This window comes from Silurus aristotelis (assembly GCF_946808225.1).
Source record: "Silurus aristotelis genome assembly, chromosome: 9".
NCBI classification, from domain to species: domain Eukaryota; kingdom Metazoa; phylum Chordata; class Actinopteri; order Siluriformes; family Siluridae; genus Silurus; species Silurus aristotelis.
This window is the reverse complement of record NC_139582.1, coordinates 15,990,018-16,005,042: the sequence shown is the minus strand read 5'-3', so window position 1 is coordinate 16,005,042 and position 15,025 is coordinate 15,990,018. Positions and strand designations below refer to the sequence as shown.

Sequence of the window (15,025 nt, the reverse complement as noted above, 5' to 3'; positions counted from 1 at the left end):
TAAGCCTACTGATGAAGATATCTCCACAGGACCACCAGGAGGAATTCACTGTGCTCTTCGAAAATACGATTTGTCCAGAAAGAGCTCAGGCATTCTGTCTGCTATTCCAGCTGTGAGCGGAAGTCAAAATCACGGCCTTGCAGCTGGATTACAAAAGCATGAATAGAGCCAACAGCTAGAACATTATTTATTTGTAGTTTCAGCAGCATGGGAAGACTGTGAATATGGTTCGCATGTCTACTCCACGTTTTTCCGTAGCGTAATTGTAAAAAAGGGCAGTTGTGAAAACGTGTTGTTTGACTGCAATTAGTTTTTGGTTGTGATTGAACACTGGTTTTGATTAAAGAGATTTATTAGCCACGAGGATGTGTTTTCCTCGGCGTGTATCAACAAATCAAAACACGGAACACATTGCCACATTATGATGTTGTGTGCTGTCAAACACAATGACTCATGGGTAATTTGCCTGACAGGTCATACCAGGCGAGCAGATACCATTAGAGTGAGGCGTGTTTAATGAAGCCCGTCTCTCTGGGCCACAGTCACTCCTGATGGACCACTCCATCCCTCCTGTCTTGCTCTGCTTGGTCAGTGGAGCAGTTGCTTCGGTCCCACGGTCTCCTGTATCAGTACTCGATTTTATCATCTTTAATCGACCGGCATTTGTCAGGCGAGTGCTGTGAGTAGAGTCTGGTTCTGCCTCATTCCTCATCATCAACAGGTATTTGTCTTGTTAAATATGCAGACAAAATCCAGGCATTTTTTTGTTGCAAAACATTGAAGTAGTGGGTTTGAAAGTCATAAGAATAATAAGTGAAATATACACAGAAATGAGAGTCGAAGCTCATTTGGAGACAAAGCAGCATGAAGTGGAAAACGTAGAGGGAATCATCAAAAGGAATCAGATTTGCATAATCAGATATGATCAGGAGCAGTGTAAAGGGCCTCCAGCTTCAACTCTCAGAGGAGATTTATAGACTCTTCAAATCTGAAAGTTCGCTCGGCTACTAAACTTTTGTGTCTGCAACAAAATGTCTTCGGATGCAAACCCTGGCACATCATCTTTAACGAAACCTGTGAGTTCTTGTACTTCTGATCTTCACTGTTTTGTCATAGTTTAGAAGATGTTGTTTATAGCGCTAATTTATCGTTGATGTACTGTGGTTCTTGGATTTTTTAGACTTCAAGACCAGACCCAATTATCCATGTGATCCAGATAATATAGATCCAGCTATATAATCATTTATGTAACATGTTGTACATGGGGATTAGACCCTTTAACCTTCTGTGGGTGTTCAGTTCATGTAAACACCAATGTAACCAGTTGTCCTTGAGTTTTTTGGTAAGGGTTTCCAGTCTAAAAGATTAAATTACTGTGTCTTGGTTCCATATCAGCACTGATGTAAACTGGTCTTCAGGATTGAATTTCTCTTTTCTTGGTTTGCCAGATGTGGTTGATCAGGCCGTACCATTTTTTACATAACTTGTGGTACTTTGTGTCTTTAGAATAAGACCATCATCCACATAATTCAGCTTATGTTGATTCATCCATGCAATTATTGGTGTAACTGGTGGTCTTTGTGTAGTTTGGGTATTGAGGATTAAACCCACTTGTACAGGTGACCCAGCTAAGGTAGATCTGGATTGAGGATGTTGATATGGCTCTCTGTGATGCCTCTTCGCTGGTGTTATTGCCCTTTTTCCGACATTAACTGGCAAGGTACCTGAAATATAGTGTACATTTAAGCATACTGCTGTATGTTTAAATTTACCAATTACCCTTTCCACACTGCATAATATCATTTAGTTACAGTAGAGCTGCTGCTTTAATCACAAAGGCGGCCTTTACCTCATTCCAAGACGCTCATTCACAATCTTTTTTTATTTTCCAGAAAGAACAGGCCATGGCTTGGCTTTTCGCTTTGTGCTGACTTGAGCTTTTGGGAACCACTAGAAGATTTAATGTGGAGAATAAACAGCTAATTGTTCTGTATAATGGTAGGGGGTTTGTAGTCTTTAAGGCTGCTCCCTGTGGTGTCACTTTTAGTCAGATGATGAGTATTTCTTTAGAAGAACAAGTAGGTAATTGTTTCACACACAATTTGGTTTTCAATTGATTTACCGAATTATCAAGTAAATCCGAATTTTCTCCGTTTTTTTACTGATTATTGTCACCATCAATGCGGTTCCGGTCCTGCACTGTTGTCCGGACACAAACCAGGGTCACATTAAGGAAATCAGATTTGCTTAATTTTCAGATGGAACCGTGAATGCTGTAAACATGTACACTTGATATTGCCTGTTTCCTGTATTTGAGATAATAATGAGAACAATGTGGTCAAAAAACGTTTTAAATTTAAGCAAGATTTAATATGGACTCATTCACTCAAACTTCATTCTTTCAGTACACAAACTTTTTTCAGTAGTAACGTTAATTTCACTACACTCAACTCTGAGGAAAGATTCATCCTTCACTCTCCATTTCTTTATTTTTAAATCTGTCAGTGGACTGCAAGCTAAGTGAAAAAGATGTGAATATTCTTAGACTTGTTTATTTACTTGTTAAGCCTAATCCCCTACAGAGAAATGCACTTCCAGCTCATTTCCATTTGTCTTTAATTTGAAGAAACTGCGACATGCATTTAATTAACACAAACAAAAACTAATGCAAAATCCCAACGCCACTCCACGTAACAGTTGGTGATTGTGTGCTACATTTGTTTTATTCTAATTATGATTGGATCTATCAAAATCCCGCAAGACATAAAAGACAAACTGATATGATGCAGGAAAGCGAAATTCATTTCTCCAAAGCCTTTACATTTTTACATTGTCATTAAATCAGTTTCCACACATGCAAAGTGAATATCTTACACTGTACATTACAACTTCACGTAAACTTTACCATCATCAAGATCAACACGTGGAATCTGGCGTGGGTCTGCTAGCATTACTTCTTGGGTAAATGCTAAAACTGCTCACATTATTCTCACCGGTTGGAGATTTCATTGTAAATGTCAATGGCTACCTGGTTGGGATGAAACAAAATATGCATGTTATTCTTAGTTAATAACAGAGATATGAATACAAGCCCATTTACTTTTTTTTTGTGGGTTTTTAGAAACATTGTGATAAATGTTTGCCATCGGTACGGCAACAAATCAAACATGGACATTACAAATTAATCAATTCTAATTTTGCATAATTTTCTTTTGTTCAATTTACTACTTTTAACACTACTAATGTTAGACTAATAGAGTCAAGGCTGAATGTTTAATCGGTTAACGGCTATTATTAATCAAACACAGTCCAAACGGTCCAAATAAACACCTGCAATTTGTGAACTCAAGAGATTTAACAAAAGTCACAGCAAAAGTGAAGAAGAACACGCAGAAAGTCATGTTGAAATGCACGAGGAAGAATGGGTTAAAAAGGATGGATCTGGTTTGGGTTCACAATCTCTGACATCCACCAACAAACAATACTACACAATTTTGTGTCACCGTGTTGTTGTACTGTAGGCAGAGGTCTGCGAATATGAGGAATGCACCCAAATGCGTGCAAAAGATATTGCGAAGGCGGAGCACGCTTGTAGACGAGCACGACTCCCATTCGGCAATCAACAAATTCTACATTCGGTGACAAGACGAGCAAAAAAAGGAAAAACATAACAAGTGCAATCGCGCATCACATAGCAAAGGATGTCATACCCATTTAAACTGAGGAGAAAGAAGGTTTCAGAAAGTGGAGCCAACATACGAGATTCCCAGCCATAAATATATTTTAGCCAAACATGCCTGCGACAGCTTTACACAAATGTCAGGAAAGAGTTTACAATGAAATCCGTACTGCTGCGTTTTTCTAGTTGTATAAGTGAAAATACGTATTTTGCCTGTAATTTAACTATTGGAATTTAATTCCAAATTTTTTTTTCCAAATCGCAATTTTATATCTGACAGTGGAAAATTGAATTTTATATATGAATTTTAGCTCATATCGCCCACCCCTACTCACTAGCTTTTTTTTTTTTTTTACAACCAAAGATCTTTTTAATAAACATCTAGGGCAAGTTGTTACTTAGACTTTACCTGCTGCACATCGAAGTATAAGAATGTTATATATTTACTCACAGTTACAAATGTTTGTGTGAAATGTGAGCATAATGTACATATTTCTGTAACCACACAGCGTGAGATACTGTATTACAGATTTTAACGATTAGAGGTCGACTGATTTTACAGATACCGTAAGCTAGGTTGGATCGTACTTATCTCTATTCATGATATACCAAACCAGACTTGAACAAATGACTAGAAAATCATCAAAGTTTAATCGGATTGAAATCCAGCTACTGCTGTAGCTGTGATCATAGGTTTGACTTGAAATCTTGAGGGCTTCAGAAATAGATGCTGATACAATCTTCTTCAGTCACTCTCAATAAACACACAAGCTAAGTTCACATAGCATTAGCATAACACTCTTAAGTGCCTCATGCAGTAAATGTAGGCATTTCAGAATAAGCATTTAGCAGATATGAGGATAGAGAATGTGTTTGTGTGCAGCAGTGACATGGCACTACATTGCTATGCTAATGCATCTCTAATAGGGTACTGAACACTCTTCAGGGCAGGAGGGCAGGACTGCATGAAGCACGAACGCTTATTGACATTAATCGTTCAACAAACAAGAAGTGTGCCGGAAAATTCTGGTAAAATCCGGTCCCTGTGTGCTGGTTTCTGTGCAGGGTGGAAAAGGAAAATATTAACAAAATACTTTATTACTATTTTATTTTCCATATTAAACCATTGCTCTAAACTAATGATTTAGTAAAGTAATTATGTGTCATTACTCTCCTTGTTCGGCTGTTGGCTGGTTAAATAATCATTTTATTTTGATTTTTCCCCTCATTCAGTGCTTCAGCTACCTGCAAATAATAGACATTATATTTCATTATCATATTAGTTTCACTCTGCTGCTTGCCAGGAGCCATAAGGACACTAAATGTTTGAAAGGTTGAACTGTTTTAATCAGTATTTACATGCAGAAAGTTAAAAGTTTTGCCACCTGGTTCTATTACTTCTGCTTGAGTTGTTGCTGAGAATCGAGAATCTGTTTTATCTCTAAAATGATGTGTGATGATTTATATAAACACAGAGGGAAATTGAAGAGTCAGACACTAAGTTTTAGAAAGGTAAAGGTTATGTTTCTCCTGCTGCTGAATTTCTGACCACCAAGTAAAAGAGCTCTAGAAAAGTTTTTTTTGTTCACTGTAGCATGAAGCCAAACAGCAAACAAACCTAAAGAATGAGATTCGTTTTGATTCAGTGTAACATTTACGAAGTCAGCTGTAATCTGTCTGCTTTCCAAACCTTTCACCTTCTGTGTTTACGCTAAGCTTTGTGCAGTGGCTCACAAACAACGTTCTGATTGGGCACGATCCTGGTGCAAATGCCAGAATAGTTAAAGAAACGCTATTCTGTTTGGATCTCTTTAAAAACTCTGAGTCAAAACTGAGCAGAAGCCGAGCATAACAGGGTTTAGACTATGACAGTTTGGGTTTTGTGCACTCCGGAGGTCCCCTGGGAGCCGGGATCTTTCTCTCAGACGTTCTGCATCTCTTGCCTCAGGTTTCATCCACTGAATGAAAAAGAGATAAGACTCTGAGCAATGTGTCCTTGCTTCTAATGTCTTTTTTCTCTTTATTGCATAAAAATGACCACCGGTTTCACTTCTCCAGCGTTGTCCTTCAGAGTAACTGCTGATTTAATGAAGCGTGATTATACTGTATAACCACCGTCATTCTAGAGCTACACAACTCCAAGGTCTGTTAAATTTTTCAAACGATGAAAAAAACGTTAGAACCTATTTAACTGTATATTTTGTCTACGGTTCTCAGTAGAGTCTGTGTTTCCTACTAGAATCAGTTAATTATCTAATGAACCTATGAAGAGCCCTTTTTCTCTGATGTTATGGTCTGTATTATAAACCTCATATTATAAGGTTCTGTGTTTTCTAGTTTCCTACCAGTAAGTGTTCTCGTTTCAGAAAGAGCTCCAAGTGAAACCTAGTTTGGAAATGAAGAACCCTTAGTTAGTTAACATAGACAGAGAGTGTCCTTCTTGGACATGTCAGCTTCATTGGTCATTATTTTGCTCCCTACGTAGAACTTTATAACTGAGTGTTTTGCCATGAGAAAAGGTTCCAAGTAGAATTTTTGGAAGCTAATTATTATTTAATAGCTTTGATAATTAATAAATAATTAATTATTCAACAAGAAATATGTAAAGAGCTTTCAAAGAACTGTTATTAGATCTCTAAATCGTTTCTATGTAAGATAGAAACCTTGCTCAAAGAAACCTTAAAGTTCCAATCAAGTACATGTTTTTGTAAATGTAAACTGATGATTATTTCCTTTGTAAGTCTTACACCCCTGTTCTCATGTAAGTTCTAACAACTATAAAGTTATTCCCTCAGCAGCCTCTCTTTAACTCCTCAATCACCAACCTTTACATTACAAATCTCTGACACTGGAGACTCCTTCCAACAAGATTACACACATACATGTTACAGAAAACCAGCACATGTATGTAAACCTGCACTGCACATCCTGACCAGTCATAATCGAGAATTCAGCAGTGGTGAGGTGCGAAATGAAACGTTGACTAAATCTCCATGAAAATGATTTAATGGCTCATAGTGGTGCTTTAATTGGCCACTGGATGCTGTAAAATTTCCATTTCAAGCTAAACGACCCTGAATCCCTCATCAACATTCTTCTGCTTTTTTATTTAATCACCTTGAGCAGATGGCCACGGTGCAGAATCAAGATGGAGGACATTAAATATCAGTGTGTGTTTGTGTGTGAAAGGGATGAGAGTGTTTACCGTTGCGTCCACCGTTCAGAGCGAATCTGGAGGCGTTTGATGGATTAATAGGAAATGAATAACTGATAACTGCGCCATTATGAAAACCGGTAAACAAAAACGAATTGTTTGTCAATGTTTATACGAAGCAAATACAGATGTGGAGATTTAGATTTAGCAAAGACATGAGTCAAGTGGAAGTGTGATCACAATCACAATGAAATGTTTGTAAGAAATCTGGAAATAGTAAAAGAAGATAGAGAGATATAGAGATAGATGTACAGATAGATAGACTCTTGGGTGAATGAGTGAAAATGCACACAGAAAGCGCGATACTGTAGGTTGCTAGTTATGATGGCTCTAAGAAACTCCAGCTGTGAATGTGTGATTGGGTGGTGAAGTGTTTTTTTTGTGGCATCAATCTAAGAGTCCCTCAACGACTGTAAAAAAGTTGATTCCTCTGTCTAGAACAAATACCAGCTTGTGAAAGGAAGCATCATGATGTTTAGAATTGGATCTGTGATGTATGTAGAGACAGTGAAGAGTTTGTATTGAGTTGAATTGTCCTTGTTAGTGAACTGGCCCCATTCGTGTTTTTTCCAGAAGGTTCCTGGTTGGTTCCTGGACCTTGTTTCAGTTGTAATCAGGTGCACTGTTTATGTTGTGCGGGGGAAAAAACTCAGATATTTTGGAGATATTTTGGGTTATTTTTTCATAATATGGTAAATAAATAAAGTAATAACTCACGACGCTCATTAGCTGGTCAATGTTTCTAACTTTCTAAACAAGTTCTGCACTGATATGAAATAATGTTCATTTATTTAGTTTTGAATATTTAATTAACTTTTTAAAAAGTTTTTATAACATTTTTACATGGATATGAAAAAAACAGCCTTGTGAATTGAATGCACACTTGGGATGTGACATCACCAATGACATCAGTTCTGATATTATCGGTTTCAACATATTAGAAAAACCTTCACAATTCTTTCTATTTAAATTCATGTTTAATTGGTTTGCACATAAAGTCAAAGTCAATTAAACTTCATTAATCATTAAAGACAAACACGTTATTACTCGGGAAGCGTTATTAGTCAAGACTCGTTTAAATGTTTATTGCTAATTATGGTTTTTATTCGTATGAGAACTCTACAGCGACATAATAACGCGCTGGAGTTAAACACGCAGGATTATTCAGAGCGATTCGTTTCATGACTGATTGCGACCCGCAGATCCGCATCTGTCTAATCAACGCCTTTGTTTCATAAGCAGTCGAGTATTAATTCCATTCTGAGGAGGTTAATTATTAATAAAAGTCAAATTCCTGTCATTTGAGCGATTTAGACGCTTCGAGTGTCTGTTGTCATGGATACACAGCAGCTCAGTCAGTGTGAGGTTTGTATAGACTACAATCGTCCAGTCTGATGTCTGTGTTCATCACATCACTGCTTCAGTGTACAAATAAACCCTCTGGAACTTTTCCTGGAATTGTTCTTTTCATGATTGATAGAGAACTTATATGGAGAATGGCACATATTCACTGCTGTTCTGTTCTCAATGTTCTCAGTGTTATTACTTATCTAATCTTCTCACTGCCCTAAAGTTCTCAATTCACATTAATGCTCTCACGGTTCTAAAGTTCTCTCTGCTCTAATCTTCTCACTGTCCTAATGTCCTTGCTTCCAGAATGTTCTTACTTGCCTAATGCCCTTTGTTCTAATCCTCCGTAATTTTGCTTTAATGCTTTCACTGCTCCATTACTCTAATGTTCAATGTTCTCACTTCTCTAATGTTCTTGCTGCCCTAATGTTCTCATTTAGACAGTGTTTGCCTTTATGTTTTGTTTGTTATGCTTTATGCAAATCTAATGTTCTCTTGCTTTACTGTTCTCACTGCTCTAATGTTCTCATGTTCTTACTGTGTCAGTGTTCCTGGTTGCTCTAATCTTCTCACTGCTGTTAAATGTTCTCACTGCTCTAATGTTCTTACTACCCTAATGTTCTCATTTATCCAGTGTTTGCTGGAGAAATTGCTGCTCTAAAGTTCTCATCTTCTCACTGCACTAATGTTCTCATGTTCTTACTGTGCCAATGTTCTCACTGCTCTAATGTTCTCACTGCTGTTTAATGTTCTCACTGCTCTAATGTTCTCACTGCTCTAATGTTCTCACTGCTCTGCTCTAATGTTCTCACTGCTGTTTAATGTTCTCACTGCTCTAATGTTCTCACTGCTTTAATGTTCTCACTGCTTTAATGTTCTCACTGCTTTAATGTTCTCACTGCTTTAATGTTCTCACTGCTTTAATGTTCTCACTGCTCTGCTCTAATGTTCTCACTGCCATAATGTTCTCACTGATAACGATTATGTTAAAACCATAATGTTCTCCGGTCAACAATTTGTTTGTAGAGTTCACTAGAATCATAAGGTATAGAGTATGTACATTGAACACGTTCCCTATTAGTAGGTCATATATTTATTTGCTTCTGTTTTATTATTCAGAAATATTTAAAGTTTTTGTTTTTTTCGTATTTCCTTTGAATTTGTAACTGTAACTGCGGCTGTTGATAATGTTTTTTATTCTTTATTGATTAAGAACTTAACAATTTAAGAATCAAAAGCAGTTTCTGTCCTTCACAAAGCTAATGCTTTCTTTAAAGATGCAATATAATTAAACAAATCAGGGTTTTTTTAATTTAGTTTTTATTGTCAGTCTTATAATGTAGCTTGCTCTTTTTGCTCTTTTATGCCACGCACTTTCTAATTCAAGAATACAAGCCTTTACTTGAAACAAACATCTTCTCTGTTATATCTCCGAGAACTGCTGCATCTTTTTTTCTGAAGTTCCTAATCAACTGGACCTCGTGATCTCGGTTATCTCTGCTTTCTGGTTAATAGCCTCGCTTTGTCTCCTCAGTGGACATTACTGAGGCTATCAATAATAATAGATCGCAAATAATCAATGCGTTTTAAAAGGAATTGATTTGCAACCAAAAACTAATTGAAAGTTCTCACATCCACAATCAGAAGCGAATCAGTTCACTTGAACATGCACAAAAACAAAAAAATCTAAAATCACTAAAGCTCCCACCCTGCAGCGCTAACTTGACGAAGAAGCACAACGTGGAGGAGATGATGATGGAGCTCGTAATGGAAGAAAAGCTCCATCTGCTTCTCTGATGCTGCCAGCAGAGAACAACACTTGCCAGATGACCATGTTGATTTGATCAACTCATTTTGCTCCGTGATGGCTGTTAAACCACGCGTGGCCTGATCAGCAGCCTGAGAGTTGCTGTCAATTCTGCAACTTGGGTGTAATGTCTGAAAATTGTCCTTCGTTTCTGTGGCTCAGTGATGCAAGAAAGAAAATCTGGTGCTTTGGCTTTAGGTTTTAGAAAGAAATTTGTTAATTAGGCAAATCATTGATCTCATTGCCTGGTTAGCTGTTACCTCTAGGTCTAAATAAAAGTTTGAAAATTACTTTTAAACCAAATATGGGATGTTTAAATCATTTCCATTCTTTTCCAAGGCCTAACCATCAACTGTTCTTTATATGAACAAATAAATAGGTAACCTAAGATCCCTCACCCCCCAGCTGCTAGAGGGCAGTGTGTTCTATTGTTGTTGTGGTTGTGCCCATTATTGTTGGTACTCAACTCGTGTTCGTGTTTTGGTACCTATTTCTTGTTTTTTTGTTTTCATTTAAAAAATAGAAAATTTTGTTATAACTTCATTTTTAATATTTAGTTTTATCATATACAATAGACGTTAAAAGCTGCAGCTAATTTGGTAAATGTGATTGGGTTCAGGGTTCCAGTGTAGTATTTAGAATTATAATTTTAGGGTTATTAAGGCTGTGGGCATTAGAACTAATTCAATAAATTAGATCCTAACTCTAAACCTTAAACCTTGTCTCTAAGTGCTTCTAATAAAAAATGTGAAGTAGACAGCTAGAAGAGCTAAAACACAAAGCTTTTAGATTTAAGCCTGAGATTAGTCTTAAAGACAAACTAAGCCCAAAAACTTCTAATCTAATTCTAACCCCAAATCTTAAAAATAAAACATAAACCTTAAGCCTTTAAAACATTAAACTTCAACCTTAACTCTATCATTACTCTAAAACTCTAATAATAACTCCCGAATATAAGCTATCAATTAAACCTAAATCTCAAATTAAAAACTTCAGCTCTTAAGATGTAAAACTTCAACCAGCCATCACACCTGAATCTTCCTACACTGCTCTGGGATGAACTGGATCACAACCTCGGAAAGAAATATTCAGCTAGTGCTCAAAAATAGAATTTCAGCTGAATGTTTAGAGAAACAAACTGTCCGTATACAGAAAGTGTTTCATTGATGCTAAGGGAGAATTTTTCAGTGAAAATATTGTGGAACATCTGAACATTTATATATTTGTTTGGTCAAAGCAAGTGGTCATAACATTACATTAGTGAGTTTGTTGTATATAAACAATAGTAAAATGCATATGTCTTTTTAAAACCCATAAAACACTCTGTATTTCCACACTTTTTAAAGTCATTGTACATGTTTGCAAACTTTCTCATAACCTTATTATTACTAAATGTGAACATGATCATTTTACTTAAACTCTAAATCCTACACTAGTGAATAACTTCTGAACTATTCCTTCCCTTCATTCCATTATGCTTCATTGCACTTTGCTGCTCTCTAAAACCACCAAGAATTTATTCGTTTATTCTTTTTTCCTCTGCAGTCTCCCCACTGAGTTTTATACTGCTGTTGCTAATTAGCAAATAAAACCTGCTGCATAAAGTTTTTCATGCCCCACTTAGTCAGAAACACATTTAAAGTGAGCCAGGTGTCCAGGATATAAAGTTTCTTTCTGCTTTAAGATGCTTTTAGCCTCGAATATGTTACACAGTTAATGCAAACTCCAAAGTACTCTATATTATCACAAGTCACGCTTTTTAAAAACCTAAAAATATCTTCTAATAGTTTCATCATCAGCGGAACGGCATTTCCTAAAATTGCAGTAACAAGCGTGAGAGCGTGTCATCCGTAAAAACCAGAACAAACTAGAGAAATGAAGGAAGGTATATAGTGCATTCAGAAAGTATTCAAACCAACTTTTTTCACTTTTATGTTGCAGCCTGATACTACTACCTTCAATTACATTTTTATCTTATTAACCCTAAAACCCTAACCCCTAGCCATAACCCTTACCCTAGACCTAACTCTAAACTCTAGCCCTAACCCTTACCCCTAGCCCTAACCCCTAGTCCTAACCCTAACCCCTAGTCATAACCCTAACCACAGCCCTAACCCCTAGTCCTAAAGCTAAACCCTAGCCCTAAACCCAACCCCTAGCAATAACCCTAACCCTTAGCCCTAACCCCTAGTCATAACCCTAACCCCTAGCAATGAACCTAACCCATAGCTCTAATCACTATCTCTAACCCATAGCCCTAGCCCTAACCCCTAGCCCCTAGTCCTAACCCCTAACCCTTACCCCTAGCAATAAACCTAACCCTTAGCCCTAACCCCTAGTCATAACCCTAACCCTTAGCAATAAGCCTTACCCTCAGCTCTAACCCCTATCCTTAACCCCTAACCCATAGCCCTAACCCCTAGCCCTAACCCTAACCCCAATGACAAAGTGAAAATTCTAGAAATGTCTGCAAATGTATTAAAAAGAAAAAAAGTCTGAAATACCACATGTCCAGAAGAATTTAGACCCTTTACTCAGTACTTAGTTGAAGCACCTTTGGCATCAGTTACGCCTAAAGATTTTTGGGATATGATGCAACAAGCTTGGCAAACGTGGAATTGGGGATTTTCTGCCATTCATCAGGGCAAATCCTCTGAAGTTGGGTCAGGTTGAATGGGAACTGTCAGTGGACAGGTCTCTTCAGAGATGTTCAACATTTTTCAAATTAGGACTCTTCATGTAGGAAGGTGAACCTTCAATCCAGAGGTCCTGAGCCTTGAGAAACAGGTTTTTTGAGGATATTCTTAAACTATTTACTTTCCCTCAACTCTGACCAGTCTTCCAGTCCCTGCTGCAGAAAAACAGCATGATGCTGCCACCACCATGCTTCACTGTTGGAATGGTTTCAGGCAGGTGATAAGCGAACTGGTTTCCTTCAGACATAACATTTAGAACTGAGGCAAAACAGTTAAATCCTGATTTCATCGGATTAGACAATCATGTTCCACGCAATCTGAGAGTCCTTCAGCAGGCTTCAGTAGGTTTTGCACTGACTAGTGTTTTCCATCCCTCCACCGAATCAGTGGAGGGCTTCAGTGATGGTTGTCCTTCTGAAGCTCTGTCCCACACATTTCCACACAGGATCTCTGAAGCTCAGCCTAAGAGACCATCGCGTTCTTGGTCACCTCTCATACTAAGCCTGAATGCTCAGTTTGGCCGGGTGATCAGCTCTTGTAAGAGTCCTGGTTGTGCCAAACTTCTTCCATTTGAGAATGATGGAGGTCACTGTGCTCTTGGGAATTTTCAGTGCAGCTTTTGTCTTCCTCTCAGCTTTTTATTTTGTTTTGTTGTCGGTTATTAATAAATTAACACCGAAAAATATACAAAAAAATCTGTGATTCACTACATAGTATTTGTGATAGTTATAATGGGTCTTGTATTGGTTTTTAATTAAATCTTTAATGGTGTAATTCAGTGCTTTAATGTCTCTACTGGTAATTTGCTGATATTTTTGGTAGAATGTTTTGTCTGATACTATTAAGGACCACTAGAACACATTTGGCAGCTTGTGGATCACATGCTGGTATTTACTGGAAACCCAAGAGGGACCATTTGGAGTCACTGAGCATTGAGCATTTTAGCAGGGCGTACTTCATATAAACATGATTTATGCTCGTTATTTATGCTAGCTCTGAAGGTCCCCTGGTGGTCTAGTGGTTAAGATGCAGCGCTCCCACCGCTGCGACCCGGTTTCGATTCCCGGTCAGGGAACCATCCCCAGCCACTCTTAGTGCCGGTCCCAAGCCCGGATAAATTGGGGAGGGTTGCGTTAGGAAGGGCATCCAGCGTAAAACATGTGCCAAATCAAACGTGCGGAGGATCCGCTGTGGCGACCCCTAACGGGAGAAGCCGAAAAGAAAGTATTTATGCTAGCTCTGCTGTGAGTATATTGTCATTTCAGTCATGTGGGTTTCAGCTGTCTTCTAATCTTTTCTTTTAGAAGCTCTTTTTTATGTAAAGAGTCTTTTTTTTCCATTAAGATGAGTCTTTGTGTGTTAGATGTTCTGTATGTCACTATACACAATCACACATTTGATTAACAGATCATTTGTCATCCTTTTTTCATTTGGAAATTAAATCGGAATTTATTTTGAGCTGAATAAGCAATAATTATTCTGCACTTTTATTGACAAATAAGCATTTCAGTTCCAAAGTGAATATTTATAGCTTTTTTTTAAGTATTAATGGAATCTTTCCATCTATACTTTGTGGCAGTCCTGCTATGCGATATTGATACAAATGACTATTTCATTTTAGGAATTTACACAGAGAGAGCTGGAGCGAGTGAGAGGAATTAATCGTAGCATGCTGCATAAACCCCAAAACATTCACGCAAATGCAAAACCAATTAAGTCGCTCTTCTAATGACTGGATCTATTAGAGATCTGTAATGACTAAATGAATTCCCTTCGTTCAGATAAATGAATGCCTCTTATTTACCAAAGACTTTAAATCCTTTCTCAATTTTCTCCCTCCATAGCACTTCAGGGATGAATAGATAGCTAATGAAGGATGGAAGTTTTTTTTTTTGCTCTAGTCTTCCGGGATCTAAATAAATAAACTAGGCAACAAACTATTTTCACAAAGGAAATCCTCAAATGCATGAGAAATAGCAAATTTTTTCAATTTCCATCAAGAAAAAAAAAAGAAAAGTTTGGAAACACAATGTTGCATTGCATTATGAATGATTTCTTGCCTTCCCGTGGAAGTGGCTCATGCGTTTAAATGTCAGATGGGACGATGGAACCCATTACGGCAAATACGAGAAAGTAGCCGAGCATTAAGTTTCGTCTGATAAACAATCAGTCTTCACCCGGGATATTATCCAGAAGCAATCATGTCTCCGTCAGACTCGGTCTTGGGCCGGGACGCAGCAGGAAAACTGAGGAGGAACAGTCTGATTAATTACACTTTT

At 37.6% G+C, this 15,025-nt stretch overlaps 1 long non-coding RNA gene across 1 annotated transcript in view; it reads left to right on the top strand.

The window, feature by feature from the left end:
- The window catches only part of LOC310731481, a 137,365-nt gene that overhangs the window by 111,285 nt on the left and 11,055 nt on the right, over positions 1-15,025 (top strand). The window lies entirely within an intron of this gene.